This window comes from Amphibalanus amphitrite, unplaced genomic scaffold (genome assembly GCF_019059575.1).
Source record: "Amphibalanus amphitrite isolate SeventyFive unplaced genomic scaffold, NRLGWU_Aamphi_draft 000023F_arrow, whole genome shotgun sequence".
Classification (NCBI taxonomy): domain Eukaryota; kingdom Metazoa; phylum Arthropoda; class Thecostraca; order Balanomorpha; family Balanidae; genus Amphibalanus; species Amphibalanus amphitrite.
In genome coordinates, this window is record NW_024881519.1 from 103,918 (window position 1) to 130,656 (window position 26,739).

At 46.6% G+C, this 26,739-nt stretch overlaps 2 protein-coding genes across 4 annotated transcripts in view; one reads left to right on the forward strand and one right to left on the reverse strand.

Annotated features, from left to right (window-relative positions):
• Positions 1-7,196, reverse strand: part of LOC122392433 (piwi-like protein Siwi) — a 107,148-nt gene extending 99,952 nt beyond the window's left edge. Inside the window, exon 1 of the mRNA XM_043387261.1 lies at positions 6,612-7,196. The gene's annotated coding sequence lies outside the window, so the exon portion shown is untranslated. The remainder of the gene's footprint in view (positions 1-6,611) is intronic.
• A 2,464-nt stretch (positions 7,197-9,660) lies between these two features.
• The window catches only part of LOC122392449 (Parkinson disease protein 7 homolog), a 160,164-nt gene continuing 143,085 nt past the window's right edge, over positions 9,661-26,739 (forward strand). Inside the window, exon 1 of one of the 3 annotated variants that reach the window (XR_006258519.1) lies at positions 9,661-9,771. The gene's annotated coding sequence lies outside the window, so the exon portion shown is untranslated. Of the gene's footprint in view, positions 9,772-11,525; positions 11,710-26,739 lie in introns of those variants that run through there. The other 2 variants (XR_006258520.1, XM_043387291.1) reach the window with 2 other exon arrangements.

The window sequence follows — 26,739 nt, forward strand, 5'->3', positions numbered from 1 at the left end:
AATTCTCACATTTTCAAATGAACCTATCCTTTGCCTAAAACTTTAAAAACAATGCTGTAAATTTTGCTGATTCAGGAATCCCCAAATATTATTAGGAGTGCTATTTTTAGCAGCTGCATCTGCTAAAAATAGCAGAAGATATATCTATGTATTAGAGTGTATCGATAACCGAAATTGGCAAGGAAACTGGCATATTATTTGGCGCAAGGACATAAAAATAATATCTGGGCGCAACATTTTCCTCAAAATTAAAAATTGACTGACCCGGAACGGTTTTTGTAAACCCCATTCCAACTGCTGCGGACGTAGGATGAAGCTTTAGTTCTCCCCTTTTGACGCTAGATGGCAGTGATTCCAGACTGTCTCTAACTTAATTTCAGACATCTGTAAACGTAAAAAAGCCATTCGGATTAAATTATGCACATTTTTTACATCATTGGTGTTGGTATATTGCTGTTTTTTCCATTGCAAGTGTTTTTCCATTGCAAACGCATAGCTTTCCACACATTATCACACATAACACAATACACATTACCTATGCATTAGCGCCCTGAGCTCTTAAACACGAACAAGTAAGTAGCAGATTAGGCAACTATTAGCAACTGAGCTCCTGCCGCATCGTACTTTAAGGACTACATATAGCCGGTACAATTGTGTTACCAGCGGGGGCATTCCACGATAGATCGACCAAAGCCGTACACCCTCATATTTTATTTTTTGCTTAAAATTGGTCTAATGGGTTGTTATGGGCGGGGAAGCCAGCTGTGCCAAGGATTTTTTTCTTCGAACACCGGTTTCCGAGATATAGCCTCAGGCAATTCCTGGAGGTCACGCTGCAACCCTATGTTTGGCGGCTTATAACTCAGAAACTATTGGTTTTCAATGGTAAAAACTTTATATGATTCAACTTGCAATTAACCAGCGAACGTTTTAGCTATCTCGGATTTTCGATTTTTGAAAATTTTGATCACGTGACATCTTGATCTTTTTTTCGAAGAGTGACCTAGATATTTTCCCAACTGAAAGTCGCAATTTTGTCTGATGACGATTAAAGCCTTATCAATTGTCATTCATATGCGACAATAAAAAAAGTGGCTTTCGGCCTGCATTGACCTGAGATCAGGTCATTTTTATGACCTGTCCATTATTACGAGCGGGAGCGACAGCGAGATCTCGAGACTAAAGCAAGATAGCGACAAGTGGTTAACGATACAGGATTCACACGGATAAGGTCTACAATTTTTACTGAGGTCATTTTCAGGTCAGGTCAAAGATGACGTCACAGGGGTAAAAAGGAAGTCAAAAGAGTTTTGACTGTACCTTTTGATCTAATAAAGAAAGAGACGTAGAATAGGCACCAATCCGTTTGCTTTCGCCTAGCGCCAGTTCATTTTGAATTTCGATACCGATGACCTGAGGTCAGGTCAATTTCTTGACCACCCCATTATAAGTCAATTGGGGAAAAATCAGCTCCCTTATTTTTACACTAAAACGCGTCAGAATTGCCTAATATACCATGAGTGACTCCATATGCGACTAACTTTGACTACCTTGAGACCTTTTTTGCTCTTGGTCAACTGTGACGTTGCTCTTGGGTCATGTGACGTCATTAAAGGTCACCAAATGTTTTTTGCTAATAACTCCTTACAGGTTTGAGATACAGCCGCGCGGATAGGCTCATTGTGTTCAGCTCGTCAAGGCCCATCGAATAATATATATGATGACCTTAAGGTCACGTGACCTAAGGTCAACTTTTGACCTTGACCTTTCGAGGTAAACATACACATGTTTCGATGCGGATCGACGAGAGGATCGCGATGGTGCTATTAGCTTGTTCCTAGCTGGGATACTTCAAAAGTTATTCGAGAAAAGCTTCATATATATGTGGTGCCGCCATTTAGACTTTCTTTTTACCCCTGTGACGTCATCTTTGACCTGACCTGAAAATGACCCGGATAAAAATTGTAGACCTTATCCATGTGTACCCTGTGCCGTTTACCGCTTGTCGCTATCTTGCTTTGTTCTCGAGATCTCGCTGTCGCTCCCGCTCGTAATAATGGGAAGGTCATAAAAATGACCTGACCTGAGGTCAACGCAGGCCGAAAGCCACTTTTTTATTATCGCATATGAATGACAATTGATAAGGCTTTAATCGTCATCAGACAAAATTGCAACTTTCAGTTGGGAAAATATCAAGGTCACTCTTAGAAGAAAAGGTCAAGATGTCACGTGATCAAAATTTTCAAAATTCGAAAATCCGAGATAGCCAAAACGTTTATTGGTTGATTGCGAGTTGAATCATATGAAGTCCCCAGCAACTCGCGGGTTAAATCGTGAAGCCCCATTACCCATATGGCCCTCGTAAGATCTGTGGTAGACTCACACCATGCAACATTCAATATTCATCTGGTCACGCAATCAGGGCCCTGTTTCACCGGTGATAGCAGCACGCTGCTTTTACACGTGTCAAATTGGGTTTCCATGGAAACATCAACAGGCCCATTGCTCCAACACTACCACAAGTGTGACGTCAGCTCGCGCAATTTGATAGCAGCATGGTAGCAGCGTCCCGTGAAACACCGCCCAGTATGCAATGATAATGATCAACAAATAAACACACACCCACACCAATGTTTTTTAAGGTTTGGCAATTTGATGTTGATTTTTGAAAATAATAGTCATCTTGAGGAACAAAACATGTGAAAAAAATAGTAAATAACTGACCACCAGCCTGCAGCCCGACGTGTTTGACTGCTAGGCTGTGCCAAACTTCTACTCGTTTCCCAAAAAAGAATTGTCTTGATTCAAAAAAGCTGGTCATTACATACACTTTTAAGTCTGGAGAATAAGATGGAGGTACCATTTTTAACCAAAATGGATTATTAAACCACTAAAATGACATCCTAACCATTAATGTTGAAAAGTCGTGCTAAGACCCAGCAGGGTATAAGCTGCTGTTTGAACAAAACCAGGCAATGCTATGTGCCAAATTTACCATTATAAGAAACACTGTGGCCAGGGTCATCTTAACAAACCACATAAACAGCTAAATTAACTCTTAAAATATGCCTACATAGCTATTTACCCCTTCAATGGGATGACCTTGATAACATGTGTGTCAACCAATCATGCCAAATTGTGTTTGATATAGTGATGGCCTGTTTTAGTAATGAATCTCAACCTTTTGTATTTTTTTTTTTTTGCTAGATTTTGTTTTCAACATTATTTTCTGTGTATTCTTAATAGAAGAAACATAAAATACCTAAAACAATGACCAATTTCTAGGAAATTTCAGTGCATTCATCTTCCAATGGTAAAATCTTAGTGCTGTTCACGGGCACCTGCGGTAGCTGCGGCTCGGCGGTCAGCCGGGTAATGACGTCACAGAAAGTGGGGATGGGGCGGGTGGTGTGACGTCATACGGCTGCGGCCGGCTGCGGTCGCCTGCGTCTCCTGCGATCGAAACGATTCGACCGCAGCGGCCGCAGGAGCCATTTGTCATGCAAAGTGGCGCGGCAGTTGCGCATTCGTGTAACTTGGGCGGAAAATTGACATGGCCGCCTCAGACGAACGCGTGATGACGTGCGCACAAGTGGGCGGGACTTACAGCCTGCGATCTACCGCAGCTACCGCAGGTGTCCGTGAACAGCACTCTTATTAAAAAATAGTCGGATCTGAAAGAAAATAGAAGAGGACACTCTCCGCACTATTCTCATCATGAATCTGCCAGGCATTTGATGCGCATTTGCTTCAAGTAGTGCGCGAATATGTTTTTGTATGGGTCCGTACCCAAATCTGCTACATTTGGGTACGATGACGTCACATGCGTACCCATTTTTAGCAGGTCCGTACCCATTTTTGGCAGATTTCTGCTAAAAATAGCAGACTGCTAAAAATGGCAGATTTTACCAGTTTCCCCGACTGAAACCTACAAACCTACAACTTAACCTAACCTAAAACCTAAAATATTTGCCGCTACATATTTGTATCAACAGCGCCACAATTGTAGTTAGGATCTACACTTGACATATACCCAATGCCTTACACCCTCTCTTATCGTTTGTCTTTTCATGATTGTGTTGCTGTTTACCGTACCGTACTCATGTTCGTTACTTTGTTAGTGCCTTGTATTCATGCGTGTCACCTTGGAAGACGCTCAACTCCAGCCTTCGTACTTCATAATCTTCCCCAGACAAGAACTCAACTTTGGCTGGTGCGTCTAGGATTCAGGGTTCCTGTTCCTCATACCCACTTCTCACTTCCTTCCTGACTTCCTAAATGACACTGGGAACCCAACCAGGTGAGTATACCAGGTGAGTACACCCATTACAGATCCTGCTTGGGTAAAAGTATACATAAGGTCCGAGTGCCTGTTAAAAGATAAAGTTTTCACATTCTTACATTCTTTGACATCCTGAATCCAAAAATGATACTTACATGTACTGGAAACGTGGAAAAAACACCAAATCACCAACCCATTTCACTACAATACCACCCGGCGGCATTAACACGCGACGAATGAAAAACGTGGGCGTTTCTAGCGCTGCCATATTTGGATTGCTGCCATTTCGGGGGAAATTTTGGGAACCGGGGTTTTTGAGTGGGGAAAAAGAAAACGATACAAATGGTGTTATGAAAGTGACGTAATAATTAAAAAACAAGAACCTAACCTAACCTAACCTAACCTAACCTAACCTAACCTAACCTAACCTAACCTACTATGGACGTCAAACCCCTTGAGACCCCACTTTTTTGCGATAATTTTTAAATGCGTCATCTCTCGGTGACAATATTCTGGCAATGTGTGTTTCAGAACCTGCCGAAACTTTTATTACTAAGGTATTTTGACGCCAAACGATTATGAAAGGTACTTCTCATTCACTCGTAATGTTAAATTTCACGGGACGAATCTGCTGTTTGGGTAGAGGCTACGCGCTCATGGGGCGGAGCCACGTAATGACGTCAGCGCTAAGCTCCGCCCTACCCCTCCGGCGCTCCTTGCCCGGCGACCGGTCACTCGCGTCTCTCGCTCCATTCAGGCTTGATGGTGGGCGGTAGCTGGTAGCGGTAGCGGGCGCTGGTAGATGACATTTAGAGCAGATGGCGCTGGTGGCGGGGCTCGAGTGTGGCCGAGCGCAAGCCTCTGCCCGGGCCTGAATTGACCTTAGCATTACGAGTGAATGAGAAGTACCTTTCATAATCGTTTCGCGTCAAAATACCTTAGTAATAAAAGTTTCGGCAGGTTCTGAAACACACATTGCCTGAATATTGTCAAAGAGAGATGACGCATTTAAAAATTATCGCAAAAAAGTGGGGTCTCAAGGGGTTTGACGTCCATAGTAACCTAACCTAACCTAACCTAACCTAACCTAACCTACTGATGTTTGCCTACCGGAGATAAGGAAAAAGTTACTTGCAGGAATAGATTGCAGGCAAGAGTAAATCAAATATTTTTAGGTTAAGTGGTTATGTATCTGGCTTCAGGCCGAAGAGTAAATCAAATATTTTTAGGTTAAGTGGTCATGCATCAGGCTTCAGGCCTTCGGCCTGAAGCCAGATACATAACCACTTAACCTAAAAATATTTGATTTACTCTTGCCTGTAATCTCTCCTAAGGCATTGCCTTCGGCACTGCGCTGCTTCGCCGCGAGAAATATGTGCCGTCCGGCACATTGCGCTAGCGTGGAGTGCGGTAGCGGCTTGCGGTAATTGTAAGTATTCCATAGTTGCTTTGATACTTGTTTCCAGAATAAATAACTATCAGATATGAAATCAGGAGGTCAAAATACATCGTATAGTGTGCTTATCATAATCGGTTCGCCACTCGGACCTCACGTATACTAATACCCCTGCTTGCGGGTCCGGTCACCCCTGGCGGCGAATGGGGTAACTACCTACGGACATAGATAAGTTTGATGACACTCAAAGTTTCGTCACGATCGGCCTCTTTGAGCGAGAGATAATCTTGGAAAAACGAGGGGTACTATCACACCCGCACCCCTTAAAGTGTGAGGGATAACCAGCACACGGATAGCAACGGATATCTATCACACCTACCACAGTAACTATATTTTCTACAAGTAAGCATATCGACAATTCCAAGTAAGAACATCCTAAGTGTCAAATTTTTTTGAAATTGAGATGTTCATACCATTTGACTCAGCTCGTCAGATGACAGCTCTTATTTTATCTTTAGATTGTCTCCCTGCAGTTTGGTTTGCCCGACTGAATTCCTAGTGGAAAATAGAAGCCTTTTCTCCCCGATAAGTGGATACAATACCGCAGGTACCGGCAGGTTATATGTACCTACCATTTTTCACCCATAGTAGCGAGGGCTGCATTTATGCCCATATACAGTCATCAAAACTATATTTATTGACCGATCCATTTTTAGATCTTTGCCTCGTAGTTTCCCCAACTGATCCTGGAGTCATCATTCAATAGTTAAAGGCAAGAAATAAAGACTAGGTCTTGTAAAGTCACAGAGATTGCATTGAGCATTAAATGACAAAAATATGTTTACCCCTCACCGCCCCAGGCGATCACGTGCCGTCACCCCTGGGCGTTCTACACGGTTCTCCCCTATGCCCTTAAACATGGAAATGACTAACCTTTTCCCACCAACCTTATCTTCTCCACTAGCAAGGTATGTGACGACACTCCCACCTCGTTATCCGGTCACCTGGTTATCGCACTACGAATCTTCCCCCTGAACTACCACAAAATGGCGTAGCAGATGCCGCGTAAGAGGAAGAAAACAATTATTAGTGATGTAGTGAGGATATCTTGCGATCAATTCCTTCGCGGGAAAATATTTTTTCACAAATCTTGAGCAGCATTATGACTTCCACCAATTTACTTCTTTAACTAATTGAAGCATTTGCTTCATTTTAAATTTAGACTCTTGTATTGAAATATATTTATGCAGAGTACATGCAGAATACAGATGACATTACTTGCGCATGTGATTCAAAATACATCGTCTTGCTCCACTGAACTCTAAACCCGCGTTCGATGTCTCTCGGACGACGAAGATTCTACCGTCGTCCGGCCAATTGCGTCCAAGGTCAGTGGGGGCTCGGCTGCGGTTATGGAACGTGATTGGCCGGACGGCGTAGAATCTTTGCCGTCCGGGAGACATCGAACGCGGGGTAAGCCTTCTTGTTCTTTCCTAACCCATCCCTAACCCAACAACAACAACAACCCAAGGCCCTAAAACATAAGGTTGGACGAAGTTTTCTACCAAAAATGTACTAGAATAGCGCACGAGTCAAAGCTATTTCCGCTGTTTCTTTACAAATATGTCGCAAACAAGCTTTTTCTGTAATAAATCATTATTTCGAAGCTAAGCGACCAGTTGCTATAAATTCAATAAGCAAATACTTATTTTTTATATAAAAGCCTAGCTCATATAGTCCAGCTCTAGTTGAATAATCAAGTAGCTACTACATTTTCCAGATGTGACACATATTGCGCACTTCAGACAAATGCGTTGCTAGGGCGTTGCTAAGGACTCTTTCATGTTGCATGTTTTGCTGCGTGGTTTTTGTGGTTTTTGTTATGAAGTGAGCGAAGTGAGATGGGCAGGCTTTTTGAATTTTTTTCTGGTGTTCTAGGACCGTCTTACTTATTTAACTTGACATACTTTTCTTGCTTTTTATCCGAGGCTTGTTTAAAGGGACCCTCCCACCTTCAAAAAAGTTTATGAATTGGCATGAAAGTGATGTCGCTCGGTTCAGAAAGAGCGAAAACGAATATCTACCAAATTTCACCGAAAAATATTCACCGGTTTTCAAGATATTAGATTTTTACTTTTGTTTACTTTTTTGGGATCTCCGCTGTTTCTAAATTCTAGCGACTTTATTTTAGAAGTGCGGCGTTTGCGGCAGATGTTGCGCGCAAATAGCATATACCACCGCGTGCTACAAAACGTTTTAGTCAAACATTTAAAAATCGTTAGATATTTGCGCTGACGTCACACATTCAGAGGGGTATTCCTAAGCATTAGCCCCTCTGAATCAAAATGCTGCAATTTTGAAATTCAATATTTCTGATTTAAGGCATTTCTCGATGTTGTGAGTGCCGAAACCGGTAATTGTGAGCCAGGGACCCCATTTTGGCTATCTCAACTCAAATCTAATGTTAAGGTGGGAGGGTCCCTTTAATAATTGGTAGATTCTAGCGTGGAAATAAAAGGGCGAGCAGGCCACAGGGGTAAATGCAAGTCGACTGATAGTGAAATAAAAGGTAAAAGTGTCTGTTCCATTAGATCAGAAATGTAATGTGATGTGATGGAACATGAAGCAACAGGATCAGACGCAAGAACCACCAATAAAGAACCCAGAACCAGCAAGCGCCATGCAATCAAGAGCAGCCATGGTAACGTTTGATTCAAACTTTCAGAAAACCCTGGAAGACGCCAGACGGTGAGCAATCAAGAGATCTTACAAGACCAGTAGTTACTTAAAAATCAGAGCCGCCGGGAAAATCAGTAGATTCTTCAATTGCAACACATTTCAACATCTATCTAGCAATGATTTGCAACAGCGAGGTGCTATCATTGTGTTTTGTGTCTGTATCCCTATAAACTGCTCAAAAATATTTGTCAATAAATAAACAAACAAACAATAATGCGTCTTTTTCTACTGAAAGTAAGTCCTCCAAGTGGCAGGGGATGAATAGTAGAAGGTCCTACCTAATTTATTGTCCTCTATTCATTCAATTCATAGGCAATTCAGGGCATCGATCGGCAGCGCCCTTACTGCATGGTGCTGCGGATCGTCAATGGGTTTCTTGATGACTCCGACTCTGGCTCAGACTTTCAAAAATCAACTGACTTTGATTTCAAATATCGGCTCTGACCGACTCCGATTCCACACTTCACAGCCCTAGCAGGTCTGCGGAGGCAATGGATTTTTGGTGACTCAGACTCCGACTCTGGCTTTCAGAATCGACTCTGACTCTGACTCTGGTCAGAACTGTCGACTCCGATCGACTACAACTCCGACTACGGAACCCTGAAAGGTCTGCGGAGGGGATCGAATTTCGGTGACTGACTCAGACTCCAGCTTTTAAAATCGACACTGACTCTGACTCGACGACTCAGGTCAGAACTATCGACTCCGACCGACTACAACTCCGACTACGGAACCCTGAAAGGTCTGCGGAGGGGATCGAATTTCGGTGACTGACTCAGATTCCAGCTTTTAAAATCGACTCTGACTCTGACTCGACGACTCAGGTCAGAACTGGCAATTCCGACCGACTTCATGACTCGGACTCCGGAGCCCTACTGGCAGCTATCACGCCAGGAAGCTGCAAATCGTATGTTCCGTGGCGGTTTATGGCATTAAAGTCGATAATGCGGCTGAATCGCACTATGAAACACCCTTATTGGCTGCAAGAACCACGAAAGTTAGCGCATCATCACTGGAAAACGTGACAAGTTATCCATTAATTGGCCCTGGATTTGGATAAATAACATGTTGATGATCATATAAGCGCACATTTTCATTATCATTTATCTCAAGGTTGCCCTTCAGGCGGCTCTAAACTACGGCAATTTCCCTATCTTCAACACGTAAATGCCCTCGGGCGTCCTCGTGGTGACGTAGGCATGGGAGTGCCAGGTTGGTAGGAACTAGACTTCGACGCCCCCTGACAACAACCTGCAGGCCATTCAGGCATTCATCCAAGGCCATATATCATTCATCCCTTGGCAGCCAGGGACCAAGACGGTGAAAACAGGGCGCCTGGGGCGATTTGATCAAGGTTCGTTAAATTTTCGGACAGCCATTCGTCCAACATTCGTCTCAATCTGCAATAGTCATTTACCGGGGATACATGAGCAAGTAAATGCGTATCAGGAACGGATTTTCCTATTCGCTCACCATTGTAGTCCGTTTGTAATGCGTATTAGCTCTGCTCATGTAACCCCGAGCATTGTTCCAAGATTCCTTACCTTACCTTACCTTCACCAGGGGGGCGACACGGCTATTCGCGCAATGTATTCATTTTTGGGCCGCGCGGGGCCTCGCGATGACGCGGCTGGAGGCAACGGCTCAGCGCGGTAGGATACTTCTGGCGGGGCCGGGCGCTGAACGGTGTGCAATGAATGGGTTATGGGCGGGAAGACAGAGATGAGGTATTGAATTTGAATTGACATCAGCAATCGGGTGGGGAGGGAGAACGTGTCTAATCGAGCTTGGAATGGGGAAAGCCGAAAATGTCACGATCGGCTCAGAGCTCCGACAGGGCCGGGTGCCGTACCATGTGTAGTAAATTTAGGCGGGCAGACAGAGATGAGTAATTGGTTTTGAATTCACCTTACCATCGGTTTCTGGTGGGGTTTGACTCGAAGACGTTTTTAGTAAAGCAAGGGGTGGGACTGGCGGATCCAGGGGAAGGCATTTGGGGCAAATGTCTTCCCCACAACCCGGGCAGCGTCCGAAATCGCTTTTGGAGAATAAAAACTTCACAACTTTTCTGAGGGAATATTGGTTAATCACACTGCACAGCAGGCGCAAGGAAACGAAATCCGAGTTTTTTTTAAATTAATTCGGAGAAACCTTATTGGGGTAATCCCCCGAAGTGTCCAAGACCGCTTCATGGATCCGCCAGTTGTGAATAAGTCAGCCGATACCGAGCTTCGGCGGGACGAGGCGCTGTACCTATACGTTGTACCTAGAGGCGGACAGACACCTGACCCCACATCGTACTGCTATACCCGTGCTTCGGTGGGTGAAGCACTGAAGCATCACGGAATTCCACAGGACCTGCGAGTCGACGAGGTGGCCGCTTTGGCCGCCGGGTACTGCAGCTCCCTGGAGTTGCCTGGGACTGATGGTAAAACAACAGCTTCGGCGGTGCCCCTATGGGCCGTCATAGTAATTAGTGAATTCCCGTAATGTAGAGATCATATCCTCAATGATTTCCATTACGATTTTATATTCCTAAACAATATGACAGACCAATTATGCTTGCCTACGTCCAGGCACTACCTCTGATGGTTATACGCCCAGTACAACATGTGTTGTCTGTCAAACAACAATCGACGACGGGATCCCTTCTCATCATCTCTTAAACCAATCGGTTGTCAATCCACCCGCCCTGTTTCCCTAAAAATAGACGGTCAGATTGGGCCTGGGTCCTTAGGACCCCGTCTAGATTCGTCAGAGACGTGATCGGGTCACCGTTATTGCACTCGTCTTAGTGTCTTTAGATACATAGACAGCTTCGACCACGGACGTCGGACGGGGTGATCGTTCTACGAATGTACGCACCACACCATCCAGGCCTAGGATGCATCGAGGTTTATAATACAGTCTGTAGATCAATCAACATAACAATGGTGGTATGCAACCACATTAAAATATCTCCCTGGCTCCCGAAACGTTCCAACGCCCCTCCGTTATGCATTCGCCTGATGTGTCCGCCGAGCCGGCTTGCCTCCAATGACGTCATCGGCCGGCCGGCGGCGTTCAAGGTCAAACGGCTGGTGTCCTTACCTGGAGTTCTATAGCCTTGACCTTCACAGTGATCGGGAGGGAAAAGGCCACTTCAACTTGGCCTGGAGATCCCGTTCTCATCGAGCTCTAGGACTAGGGACAGTCTGGGCTATTATGGGTAGTCTGGGCTCTTATGGGTAAAGATAGTTATTCCACTTTTCCAAGGCCCTTTTACCTTTGTTCGACTTCAGCTTGATTTAAGGTCAGTTGTGGATGCTTTGACGGATACCTATAGTCTGTTCCATATCAAGCTTGCAGTCGGAGTTTCTTCGGCAGATCGCTCCTCCGCTCAAGAATTTGCGTCTTATAATGTAAGAGCGTATATACAGAAATCACGCACTGCTTTCAGCAGGGCACTTCGGCTGCAAGCTTGAAACGGAACAGAGTATATATCAATATTTGCATGGAGCAAGGGCGGGGGTGCATGGTGTTTGAAATCGGCTGAAAAACTTCTGGGGCAGAATTTCGACAGAAATTTAAAGAGAAAAATAATAATTAACCTGACCTAACCTCAGTTATTTGAAAATGTATAAGCATGACCTTTCCTCGATATTGAATAAAAAAGTGCCGAAAAATGTACTCTATTGATAGAAAATATGTGATATTTCCGCCACTGGCCATTGTTGAACATATATAATCAAGATACACAATAGTTTCGTTTCGCCGCATTGCGTTCCAACTGCCTCTGCAAAATTACGTACATCAGTTCGTGATAAAATTGATATCGTACCACTGTATCAAAGCATTATAATTCTGTTGAAAGGTGAAAACTATCTATGAGTACACAGGTTTAGATACACCTACTGGCCAATAACAATACCTATAATCAGGTTTAGATACCTTCATAAAGCTAGAAAAACATGACAAAGGCTTTAGACCGAAAGAAAGTAAGAACAGTTTAAGACAAAATTATCCTAACATCTGTGAAGACCGCGTGTGGAAGGTGAGTCTATACAAATCAAATGAATTCATCAAGATAGCAGGCCACCTTTCCCGTTGTCAGCACTGGAGCGTACACGGCGTCCACTACCAGCTGGAGACTAGTACTGCTATTTTTAGACCCATGAGCAGCACCTTGGGCTTGTATTGTAGCTCCCGAAGGATGTTATGAAACCAGCGTGCATGGCGCACTCGGGCAGCACCACCAGAGCCTCTCATAAGCGTAGGAACCGGGGGGGGGGGGGCAGGTGGGCAAGTGCCCACCCACTTTTTGAGGTGGGGGGCCAACCATGTGTTTTGCCCCCCCCCCCACTTTTTACTCGAGGCCCTTTCGTCTTGAGTTGAGAGGACGTCATCACCTTCCAGAATAAATAAACTCCGTAAAAATAAGTTCCACGAATCTCCACGCATGGACGCCAAGGGACCCTGGTGGATCCAAGGAGGCCCTCTATCCATACTTGTCAGCGGGGGCCCCTGAGAATGATTGCCTGAGAGGCCCTAGTGGATCTGATGAGGCCCCAATATCCACACTGAGGCCTCTTGCACCAATGCTTGGATTATTTTGCATCGTATGCCCAGTCCAAGTCTCAAATGTAACAATTTGCGTGCAAAATTTAGTAAGCACATGTAGGATCATGTATTGGGCTATTGCAAGCAAATTTACCACTGTTAGATTAGCTTATTCTGAAACCAGTTTTTCGATTTTACCTAGCTAGGTAGTTTGGTGCAAGAGGCCTCTGGTCTGGGGAGGCCCTGACACTGGGGGTCTGGGAGGCCCCTCTATCCACACTAGTCAGAGGAGGCCCCTGAGTCAGAGGAGGCCCCCAGACCCCCCTGGTGGTCTGGGAGGCCCCTCCATCCACACTAGTCAGAATAGGCCCCTGACACTGGCAGTCTGGGAGGCCCCCTACCCTCACTAGTCAGAGGAGGTCTCCCTATCCTCAGTAGTCAGAAGAGGCCCCTGAGACTGATGGTCTGAGAGGCTCTTATATTCATACTAGCCACAGGAGGGCCCTGAGACTGATGGTCAGAGAGGTCCTAGTGAATCTGAGGAGGCCCCTCTATCCACACTGTTCTAGGGAGGCCCCCGAGACTGATGGTCTTAGAAGCCTTTTATTTATACTAGCCACAGGAGCCCCTTGAGATTAATGGTTTGAGAGGCGGTCTATTCATACTAGCCAGTGAAAGCCCCTGGGATTGATGATCTGAGAGGCCCTTCCATTAGCGGCGGAACACCTTCAATTAAGGGGGGGGGGGGGGGGCACTGCCGACTTTTGGTCCCATTCTTCCCTTGCAACGCCCATAGGGCTAATGTCAAAATGCCAAAATCAAAGCGGGGCACGGTGCCCCGGTGCCACCCCCGTTCCGCCGCCTATGGGCCCTTCTATCTATACTTGCCGAAGGAGGCCCCTGAGACTGATGGTGGCCAGAAGAGGCCTCCGAGACAGATGGTCTGAGAGGCCCTTCTATTCAAACTAACTAGGCATGGGAGGCCCCTGAGAATAACAGTCCGAAGAGCTCTGTGGCCGTTGACAAAAAAAAAACTCTGGCCATATTTCAGCTCGGTAGGGCCCCACAGAGCTCATGAGAGCACCTCAAGGGCTCCTAAGTAGACACGCTTATCTCCAAAAGGGTGCCACGCCGGCTTCTGAAGGCTCCTTGTAGGCATCTAAGGGCCCTTTCCGGCCTCTAACGGCTCCACCCGCCTGTAATGGCCCCACACCAGTGTTTATGAGCGCCACACACCGGCGCCTTTGAGGGTCATACCTGTGTCTCTTAACCCTCGCCGGACCTATTGGTTTTCTACATACGCGCCGGCCGAGGGGGGCGGGTACGACCCCCCCCCCCTCGCGGGGCGGGTACGACCCCCTCGTCGTTTCGCCCCTGGTGGAGCTAGCGCGTCGCGGAAAAAAACGAGCGTGTGCGCCGTTACGAGACGCAGAGATTGGTACCCGATTTTAAGGTCCCAGGTCAACCGGTGACCTCTGAGGTCAGGTCAAGTGCCCCAAGGTACGGTTCAGTTTTTGGTGAATAACTTCGCAAAAACGGCCGCAGAGCCGCGATTTTGGCAGCATCGTGTTCACCTCGCTCAGGCGCGTCGAATGATATACTTTTTGTCCGGGTCAGGTCAACTTGGGATGTTGACCTCAGGTCAAGGTCAGGTCAGCACTCCCAGGTCACGAAGCTGGTCGAAAGAGGTCATGTCGCATATCATTCGATTCGGCAGGTCTTCCTGAGTCCATTGGTGGCTTTCCCGACTCGCTAGCTCAATTTGATCAAGAGTTATTGACGAAAAACTAATATGACTTTGATGACGTCATAAATGACGTCACGCAAGGTCAACATTGCAAAAGTGACGCATTTAACATTGCAAGGAGTGCATCAAATCACGATTCTGTGTGCTTGAGATGGTTGGAGATCGTTCCCGGCGCCAGAATAGCAGTTTTCATTTTCCCCATTGACTTATACCTAATGGTGAGGTCACAAAAATGACCTGACCTCATATGACCTTAAGGAAAAATCCGAGATATATAAGCTGTGAGACTCATAATGGATACTAGATCCTGCAAGTTTCATTTCCCTGTGACATCTCCTCTGGCAGTGAGGGCGTTGCGAAGTTGCGACATCTGAAGACCGTGCAGAGGTTCACTTACGACGTCATAGGTCAGTGACCTGACCTGACCCAAAAATGCGGTTGGTGTCAAAAGGTCCGGCTTGAATCAAAGGTCAGGTATGCCAAGTTTCAGCTCTCTATCGCCAGCGTGTTCGGAGCTATCGCGAAAAAAAACCTATGGGGGTGGGGCGGCACCCGTCCCCCCCCCCCCCCCTCGGCCGGCCAGGGTTAAGGCTCTGGGGGTCCCACACCGGCGCCTCTGGGGGCCGCACACCTGTGCATCTCAAGGCTCTATAGGTGCATCTGACGGGGCTTCTGAAGGCGCCTGGCAAGCTCTATCGCTTAGCTCTGATAGGTCTCATGCCGCCCTCTATAAGAGTCCAACGCCGGCGCTTAGGTGATAAGTGCGCCTAACTACATGCGAAAGTTAGGCCTGCCTGTATGCAAGAGAAGGGCGCCTGCCAGGGGCGTCGCCACGAATTTTTGACTGGGGGACGTATCGGCAGACTTAAAACCCAAAAGCAGGTACTGTTGACGCATTTTTAGCCCAACGCAGTATGCACTATCTGTGTAAAGGTCGTACAAGCCGGACTTTTTTACAATACACATCTGAAGTCCGATTCAGTTTGACACAGTTAAGGGCAAAGCCGCTGGTCTTCTTTTAGGGCAGGGGTCGCCAACCTTTTTTCGGGTGCGGGCCGGATATGAGATTTGGAAGCAGCCGACGGGCCGGAGCATAGTATGGTTACAATTGGAAATCATACGCAATATTTGGGAAATATGACAGTATTATTAATGGATGTTTAGTTGTGAGAGCTCACATGTTTTGCCCTGTATCATATTATGAATCGTACCTTTGTAAGACAGACTCTGGCAGAGGAAAGACGAGTTTGAAAGTAGAAGGAATGTTTTGTCCATTTTATTATCTGATCAGATACCTATATCTATAGATATCAGAAAGTGTAGGAAGAACTATTGTGCCAACGAACAATGAAGTCACTTTTGTATGGAGCAAATTCTAAAGGAACCGCGGGCCGGAGCACAATGTTAGTTGCTAATACCAGCCGCGGGCAGGACGTCAGATGGTCGCGGGCAAGATCCGGCCAGCGGGCCGTAGGTTGCCGACCCCTGACATATAGGGATGTCTCTGATGACTATAGGGCGCTTATATGCCAAAGAGGGGCGCCTATGAAGCTACTGTGGGCGCCTGGGAAACAAGGAAGACATTGGGACTGTAACTGAAGGGACTGCAGGGTCGTAGCCGGAGTTGGTTGGTGTTGACAGCTCGAGGTGGAGTCACCGAAATCGTTCGGACTTCGACTCCGTAATCGGAGTTAACATTTTCTGGCTTGGGGTCATGCTTTTAACTGGTTAGTCGAAATATATGAAACCCGTTTGTGGCCAGCCGTATTCCCAGTTTCCCGAGAACGGGTGGGAAAGGAGCTGGAGGTTCTGTTGGCCGTGGTGACTGGTGGGCGGTGGTTGTATGGGGGTGAGACCAACGCAGGCTCTCACTAGTGGCGCATCCAAGGGGAGTCCTGGGGGTCCTAGGACACCCCCCCCCCTGGAGCCTAGATTTTTTTCTAACTCGGAAAAAAATGAAATGACTTCCAGGGCCCTTTTGACCACTTCCCATTTTTTTCGCATACTGAAAAAGTATTGGGGAACTCTTTTAGGGATCATTTGAGGACTATCAGAGGGCACCTATAGGCCAATGAGGGACCTTGTGAAGTAAACATGAGACCCGTTGGAACGACCAGGATCCTCCCAGACACACAGAGGGCCCTCTCAGGCACATTGAGGGCCCTCTCAGGCACAGAGAGCCCTCTCAGGTACACAGAGGGCCCTCTCAGGCACACAGAAGGCCCCCTCAGACACACAGATGGGCCTCTTCTCAGACACACAGAGGGCCCTCTCAGGCCACAGAGGGCCCCTTAAGACAAACAGAAGGCCCCATGAGGTATGCGGGTCATTTTCAGGCCACAAGGTGTCCTATGAGGCCAACAGACGGTCCTCTTAGATCAAAGGTGGTCCCTGGAGGTCACCAGAGGGTCCTCTGAGGTGAACAAAGGGCCCTCTCAGCCACCTCAGAGAGGGCCCTTTGAAATCAAACAGGGTCCTCTAAGCAGACATGTGCATGGACCCGAGAAAATGGATCTGGGATCTGATCCCACGGATCCTGATCTCGGATCCGACGGGATCATAGATCCACTTCTGTAATTTATCGAGAGATCCGTATGGATCAGACCCGTGTCTCATTTTTTGCTTGAGATCCAGTGAGATCATAGATCCTCACTTATCTTTTGTCAACACATATATCCCAAAAAAGCACTTGTTTCAACTCACAAGCGTTCTGTTTTAGTGATGTTATGTGATCGCACGTCATAATCCATAGTTTTGTGTCACTTACTGGCATAGAGACCCTTTAAAACATGGTTTCAAATGTGGTGCCTGGTGGGATCCACTCAGATCATAGATCCATGTTCTTAATTTATCATCAGATCATATGAGATCATAGATCCAAGATGTATTTTTCACGCCGAATCCGGTGGGATCATAGATCCCAACCTGTAATTTGCTTCGAGATCCACTGAGATCATAGATCCATCACTCGGATCCATGCACATGTCTGCCTCTAAGGCGAATAGAGGGCCTTCAAAGGCCACAAAGTGCCCTCTGAGGCCACTGGAGGGCCCTCTGAGGTGACATGAGGACTATGTCAGGCTACCATGAGCCCTGTGATGTATCAGGCCCTCTGAGATCAAAGAGGGTCCTTGGAGGGCGGTGCCACAGGGGAGGGGGAGCGGAGGGGATTAAAGCCGCCACTTATGTTGCTCATGATTATCCACTTCGCCTCCCTGGGTTCCGCCCAGGTCCAGGGAAAATCTTCTCCAGTTCTAGCTTAAGTCTTATATATATTTTTATCAATATAAATGCCTACTGGATCTGAGGGCAGGGCAAGGAGCAGGACTAGAGGTGTCAAAATTTTATGTCAAAAGAATAAAAATGAATATGCACATGATTAAAATATGATACATACGTCTCGTAACGCGTTTTTCACCCCCTTTCAATCGAGTCAAAATAGAGTTTGGCTGCATAATATTGCCAAGTCGCATTGAAAATTGAAATTATTAGATGACTCAAGGTCAAACAGTACCCACCTAAGTTGTGACAAATCCTGGTGAACACCGCGCCTGATGGCAGGGCAACACGCATGATCTTAGGGCAGGGCAAGAAACAGTACCTAAGAGCAGACCGCAGAGCAAGATATAAGGACACAGGTAGGGCACAAGGCCTGAAGGTATGACATACTAGGGCATAGGACCTGAGGGCAGGGCAAGGATCAGGGCATGAGGGCAGAACAAAGCACGGGTCCTGAACTCCTGAAGTAAGGGCACGGGACAGGAGGACGGGAAATGGCACGGGACCTGAGGGCGGGGGACACCACAGGGCCTGATTGTAATTGGTAGGGCAGGGCACACGCCTGAGAGCAGGGCATGGGACACGATACCTTGGGGCGAGGCAGTGTACACTGCACAAGGCTTGAGGGCAGAGCAGTACCTACACAGGTTCTGATGGCATTGGACGGCACAAGGCTTGATAACAGGGCAGAGCACAGCAACTTTGGGCGAGGCAGGGCACGGGGCCTGAGGGCAAGACAATGCACATTGCACAAGGCTAAATGAATGTTTTGTGTTTCAGAAAAATGTTTTAGACATAAAAGGTGTGGAATCAAAAGGGCTACAAAACTGCTATTTCGGTTTTTCGAATTTTTTTGGATTTTGACCCAAAAAATCAAAAAATAGATTATTTGAATATAATAGCCGAAAAATCCAAAAAGTTTTTTTGAATTTCGAAAAAACGGAATATATGTGATAGTCCCTACCGCCTTCTTTCTACATACCAAATTTGAGATCGATACCTCTTTTTTTGGCCAAGTTATAGCGAAAAAAACTGTTCAAAATTGATGACGTCAAATTTTCAAACTCAATTTTTAGCAATTCCAGACCTCGTAGCGCAAAACAAAGACCACCATTAGACTCCCCGTGACGAGCTGCATTGAATCGATACCCATTTTATGCAAAAATATCAACTTTGAAATTTGACCTTTTTTGACCTGACCTTGACCTGACCTCCACCAGAAAGTGACCTCAACCGTACCTGATGGTCTTAAAACCGACACCATTGAGTTGGAAATGAAAAACTGGCCATAAAACATGCATCACATAACCTTAGTAAAGTTGGGCTCATGTGGTGACCCTTGGTGACCTTTGGTGACCTGACCTGTGACCTGACCTGGTATGACCAGTGACCTCTAATAGCAACATATGTACTAGACAACTGACGCCTTATCGCTGATTTTCGACAAAATGCGTTTTATTCGGTGTTATAGCGCTTTCCCTAGAAGCCCCGTGAACGGTGAAACATTTTATCTTTGACCTGACCTGTGACGTCATCGGTGACCCCGAGGTCAATGAAATTTGGTTTCCTTCGACAAATTTGACAGGGCTATCGAACGCCGTTTGAATTTTCCGGATCCGTCCAGTAGTTTCGGAGATACGGGGGGGGGCAAAAAATGCCCCCCACCGCGCGGAAGGTGGCCGGGAGGCCCACCGCCTGCCGGGAAGGGCAGGGCAAGGTACAAGACCTAACGACAGGGTTCCGTGGCCGGTCAGACGGGCCTAGCGCCGGGTCTGCGAGTCGATAAGGGTCATGTCATGCTTCTGTGTTGCTGACTGATCATCGTGACGCTCAGTTGTGTGATTGCGCCTTGTTGCCGGCTGTGAGAGGCGCATACCCTCGCCCATGTAGGGGGGGGGGGTGCAACCCCCCCCCCCCTGAGGTTTTTCTTAGCTACACGCCGAACCGTTTCAGATAGCCTGCTCAAATTTTCAGTACCCTATGGGGCATCCTTTGCGCAACTTTTGTTTTTTTTCTGTCAAGGTCATGTCAGGTCACGGAGTTATGACGTCATAAAGGGAACAACCTCCGGCCAGATTTACGCTAAATTGGAGATTGCTTCACATTGGTATAAATGCCGACTGACCTAACACACTGATGGATTGTTTTCGAATCATAACTGGCTGATTTGACATTGGCACAATGTCCGTTGACCTTTTCAAGGTTACTAAAGGTCAAGGTCAGGTCAGTGACCTCGGTTGACCTGTAATGACTTCTTGCACTTGTATGCCTTTTCGGGGTATTTTGATGCCCTGAATTCGAATTTGCTATCCATTTCAGGCATCGTCGATTATTTCTTGGAGTTCATTTTGGGTCAGGGTCAGGTCAGTGGCGTCACACGCCTGACGTGACCCAATGCACAAATGACCTTCCAGACTTCCGATGCTCCCAACGCATCATTTTTAGAGTTATGACATCGAAATACACACCAAACGATAGAGAATTGATCAAGGATCACGATAGTGAAGGTTTCAAGTCGATATCTCACCGTTTTGCCGCAATCGGCGCGGAAATCTGAAAAAGCTAGATTTTTCCGAAAATTTGACCTTTGACCGGTCATAAGTAGGTCAAATGTTGACCTAGGACCAAAAAATATACCACCAATCGCGAGATCTCGTTGAGAGCAATCCGTTGGTTCTTTCCGCTAAGCTCTACGACGCTCCGTTTTCAAACGCCAGGGGGGGTCGCACCCCCCCCCCCCTGCATGGGCCAAGGTGGCAAAACACCGTTTACGGGCGAGGGTTAATATTTGAGAATATTTTATCGCTGCATATTGTTCCTTTGGTATTCAGCTTTCACTGGAAAACGAAAAAACAGGCCTATGATTTCAAGAATGTCTTTGACGGCCCGTTGATTAACCCTCGCCCTACATGGGGGGTGCCACCCCCTCACAGGTAGTTTTTCTGCTCTGCACTAAACATTTTAAAGCTAGAAGCCTAATATTCGTATAGCTGTTTCTCTATCCTTTCTCAGCCTCCACTGAAAATTTCAAGTTTCTGTGGCTTTTGGTTTTGGAGATATGACCTGGTTCTTCAGGTCATGTCATGACCCAAATGACCAATAACCAATATCTTGGCGTTGGCTAATGGTCTTGTGAGCTTTTGACACCTTGATTTCGTTTTTTTTTTTTTTTGCTAGTCTTACCTCCCACCTATCATGGAAGATGCTATTCGAGGATGTACAGATGTCAGCGTCAAAGTCAAAGTCAAGGTCAACCTAGGTCATAAAAATTACATTTTAGGCTAGCTGAATTAACTTTTCAAAGTTTTCATGAAGTTTTTTTACTGCGTTTTTGGTAAAAGCTTATCAGTTCATGGTGCTTTGTATTAGGGACACACAAACCCTTCGGTGCACACATCAGTATGCCTACAATTACACACAGACACACTGACACAGACATACAAACACATGTATCATTGACCTTGACCTAACTTGACCTGACATGACCACAGCCAGTAAAAACCTAGTCGGGTAGTGTGACAAAGAGCTGTTCTAGCTGGCTTTGCACCACTAACGGCAGCGTCATCGGTACATGATGGGCACAGCACGTGATATTCCAACGGTGGCCCCAAGCAGCAACATTTTTTAGTTTGACTTGACCTGGAAGGTCAATAATTTACCTAATGAGGTAAAATTGGGTACCATTGGATTCGTCTTTTCCCAAAGAATCTGTTGATCTTTACCGCGAAGCTCTATCTCCAGCAGGAACGAATTGGCGCGAGGGGGTGGCAACGCCCCTCCCGCCATGTGCCAACAGACAACAGTGACTTAAGTGTGCGTTACGACAATAGTTCTTCCTACACACATTTCACCTGCTTCGAAAAGAATGATGGGCAAGCTGCCTATTAGAGGCAAGCTGGCATGTGATAAGATGATAAAACGGACACTACATTTCTATTATTTTCAAGCCCGCTTTTTCCTCTGCCAGAGCCTGTCTTAAAAAGTAAGATTAATCATATGACACAGGGCAAAGCATGGGAGCTGTCGCCTGTCACAACTTAACCATACTTAACCCTCGCCCGTAAACGGCGATCTGCCACCTTCGCCCATGCAGGGGGGTTGGTGCGACCCCCCCCCCCCTTGGCGTTTGAAAACGGAGCGTCGTAGAGCTTAGCGGAAAAGACCAACGGATTGCTCTCGCCGAGATCTCGCGATTGGTGGTATATTTTTTGGTCCTAGGTCAACATTGGACCTACTTTTGACCGGTCAAAGGTCAAATTTTCGGAAAAATAGACTTTTTCAAATTTTCCGCGGCGATTGCGGCAAAACGGTGGGAGATATCGACTTGAAACCTTCACTATCGTGTTCCTTGATCAATTGTCTATCGTTTGGTATGTATTTCGTTTCCCTAGCTCTAAAAATGGCGCGTTGGGAGCGCCGGAAGTCGGCAAGGTCACAGTCGGCGGCAGAAATTTGAAAAATCAAAATTTAAATTTTTGAAATCTGATTGTATTTTTGGATTTGGGATGTCCATTTGCTCCTTATAGAAGCTAATATTGCTGCATATTCCCATTGAGGTGACAAGAATTAGCAAAATAGTGGTTCGGGCGCTTTTCAAAAATAGTACCGGACGCTGTTCCTCTTGTGACGTAATAGCTCCGTGACCTGACCTGACCCGGTCAAGTTTCTTATACCATATGATAGCCAATACTTGCCCCAACATGCATGGGAAGTTTCATCACGATCCATCAACCGATGTCCGTACCACCGGCAGGAAACCTCGGGCGTTGGCACTCAGTTTGTGAAAATCCGGCCGGAGGCTGTTCCCTTTGTGACGTCATAACTCCGTGACCTGACATGACCCGGTCAAATTTTTTTTTATCAAAAGATGCGCAAGGTTTGCCCCATAAGGTACCCAAAATTTGGCGGCGCTGCGCGCCGCCGTTTTTGCACTATTTCCGAAAAACCTCAGGGGGGGTTGCACCAACCCCCCCCCCCTACATGGGCGAGGGTTAAAATCCATTAACAACGCTGTCATATTTCCCAAACATTGCGCGTGCTTGTAGCCAATTTTAACCCTCGCCAGACCTAATGGTTTTCTACATACGCGCCGGCCGAGGGGGGGGAGGGTGGGCGGGTACGACCACCCCTCTCGCCGTTTCGCCCCTGGTGGAGCTAGCGCGTCGCGGAAAAAAAAAACGAGGAGCGTGTGCGCCGTTACGAGACGCAGAGATTGGTACCCGATTTTAAGGTCCTAGGTCAATCGGTGACCTCTGAGGTCAGGTCAAGTGCCCCAAGGTACGGTTCAGTTTTTGGTGAATAACTTCGCAAAAAACGGCCGCAGAGCCGCGATTTTGGCAGCATCGTGTTCGCCTTGCTCAGGCGCGTCGAATGATATAATTTTTGCTTGGGTCAGGTAAACTTAGGGTGTTGACCTCAGGTCACGGTCAGGTCAGCGCCCCCAGGTCACGAAGCTGGTCGAAAGAGGTCATGTCGCATATCATTCGATTCGGCAGGTCTTCCTGAGTCCATTGGTGGCTTTCCCGACTCGCTAGCTCAATTTGATCGGGAGTTATTGACGAAAAACTAACATGACTTTGATGACGTCATAAATGACGTCACGCAAGGTCAACATTCCAAAAGTGATGCATCTAACCTTGCAAGGAGTGCATCAAATCACGATTCTGTGTGATTGAGATAGTTGGAGATCGTTCCCGGCGCCAGAATAGCAGTTTTTATTTTTCCCCATTGACTTATAATGGTGAGGTGACGAAAATGACCTGACCTCATATGACCTTTAGGAAAAATCCGGGATATACAAGTTGTGAGACTCGTAATGGATAATAGGTCCTGCAAGTTTCATTTCCCTGTTAAAGCTCCTCTGGCAGTAAGGGCGTTGCGAAGTTGCGACATCTGAAGACCGTGCAGAGGTTCACTTATGACGTCATAGGTCAGTGACCTGACCTGACTCAAAAATGCGGTTGGTGTCAAAAGATCCGGCTTGAATCAAAGGTCAGGTATGCCAAGTTTCAGCTCTCTATCGCCAGCGTGATCGGAGCTATCGCGAAAAAACCCTATGGGGGGCGGCACCCCCTCGGCCGGCGAGGGTTAACCATAGGTACTTTGCTCTGGCCCGCCGGCTGCTTCCAAATCTCATATCTGGCCCGCACCCAAAAAGGCTGCCTACCCCTGCTCTAAATGCATAGACCAGTAGTTACGTCTGGAGATCTATTCTAGGCCGACTGCAGCGGAGGAGGTTTGGTCAATCGTTGTCATTTTTAGCACATACCATTTTTGGCAACCATGTGCCAAAAATGACAACGCTATCAGCTATTTTTGGCAACGATGAAGCCGATTTCACTCCTCAGCGAGGAAGTCACGATTTTGGAAATACAAGCACTTATTTTGGAAAAGAAGTGCTGCCACCTGGTGCAAGAAGAATAAACCAGCTTTAATATGGCCGTTGTTTATATGGTATCCAACGCTCACGCATACCTTTTTTGTGGCCTGCAGTTGGAACTTCAATTTGCAGCATCCGAAAATGATCAATGTTGATCGAAAACATAATTTTGATGAAAAAAAAAGAATATGTTAAGTTGAAAGAGGAGGCGAGTTCATCCAGATGCGGTGGTTTACTTCTTGAAATTATTTTTGCTTATGACGACCGCCATGTAATGACGGATGATGCGCGGCCGTCAATTAGCAAAAATGATTTCAGGAAGTAAATCATCGCATCTAAATAAAATGACCTCTCTCTACTTGACATTATTTTTTTCATCAACATCATGTTTTCGATCAATATCGATCATTTTCGGATGCTTCAATTTTAAGTACCAACTTCAGGCCACAAAACAAACTTTAGCCGGTCTCGTAGCTCAGTCGGTTAGAGCGTTGGACTCCGCGTGGTGAGGGCACGCGTTCCCGGTTATGAAAGTCCGGGTTCGAAGCGCGACGGGCGCTCGACATTTATGGGCCTCCTGACAGGTATGGTTGCGGTTGGTGGCAGACCGTAGCCAGGCGAAGTCAGCGAGGGGACCGGCCGTGCGCGGCTTTGTGCGCACGTTAAACTTTGGACTCTAAATTCTGCCATAGAATCGGAATTGCGCGATCGGAGGGTAGAGGGCAGGGTCATCGCAACAAGCTTCGCTTAGCGGTGGCTCTGTCCTTGTGAATCCTTCCCATCAAAAGTTTCGGACTAAATTTATAAAAAAAACTACCATACAAACAACGGGCACATTAAAGCTGGCTTCTTCTTCTTGCACCAGGTGGCAGCACTTCTTTTCGAAAATCAGTGCTTATCTTTCCAAAATCGTGATTTCCTCGCTGAGGAGTGAAATCGGCTTCATCGTTGTCAAAAATAGCAGAATCGTTGCCATTTCTGGCACGTGTGACAAAAATAGCACGTGCTAAAAATGACAACGATTGACCAAACCTCCCCCGACTGACTGTACAGGTCCTGTGGGTTTCGTGGGTTTTAGCGGTAGGTTTTGCACCTAGAAAATTTAGTGCACTTCAGGCTATATCTTCGTCGTCTTAATCTTTTAACCCGCGCCCTGCTGGGGGGGGGGGTGTTTGAACACCCCCCTTGTGGTTTTTCGCGAATATCTCAAAAACGGCGGCGCGGAGCGCCGCCGTTTTTGGTACACCTTATCATACATCAATTCTACACATGTTGTGAAAATTTCAGACCAAGGTCATTCAAGGTCAGGTCACCAGGTCACTTGAAGTGACCTCACCTCATAAAAAGTTTCAATGTCTGTCATAGCTACACCGAGTGACCGATCGCTTTGAAACTTTCAGCGATTGCTAAGAGCAATAGCATGTACAAAATGTATATCTCAGAATTTTGATATCGATGACCTAAGGTCAGGTCAATTTTGCGACCTCCCCATTATAAGTCAATGGGAGAAAATTGAAACGCGCCTCTTTTGGACGAAAGACATTATAAACACTCCCAAACACTGAATTACAAGTGGTTTAGACACACTGAACATGAAAATGGTGTCCGTGACCCCTGTTTATGCCCTGAGGTCATCTTAGGTCACGAATGGTATCTAACAGTTTTTCGCAAATAACTTTTGATAGAGGCATGCTAGAGCGATGAAAACGCCTTAGATGTGTTCAGCTCGACGATACGGATCGACTGATATGCAACATGACCCTTTCCGGTCAGGTCATGACCTTGACCTGAGGTCAAATTGTCAAGTTGACCTTTCAAGGTCAAGTTATAGTTCATTCGATGCGTCTTGACGAGAGGAACACGATGCCGGTAAAAGTAAGCTCGTACAAGGCTTGGGTCAAAAGTTATTGCAGAAAAACTGTTTCCGAAAAAATCGGCTATTTTTGCAGTTTTTGCCCCCTGCAGGCAAAACCGTTGACGTTAGGTCAAATCTGAGAACATTACTCAGAAAGGGCGTTAATAGGGCTATCGAATGCGCTTTTCCGCGGCGCTGTAGCTCTATTGGTTCCCGAGTTATGCGTTGGCTTCTTGGAAATTGTCGACATTCGACCTGGAAATCGGCGAAATTTTGCCTTCAATGACCTCTGGTGACCTGACCTTTGACCTGACCAAAAAATTGACCGAAGTGATTTCGTCATTATTTTTGACGCTCTTTCGAACGCCGCCTTCCGCGTATCGCTACGTGGCCCAGGAGCCGAGTTAGAAGGGGGGGTGTTCAAACACCCCCCCCCCCCCCAGCAGGGCGTGGAAATCCAGGACCCCCAGCAGGGCGCGGGTTAAGTGTTGAAGATGCGATCGACTTGTTGGTTCACAAGCCG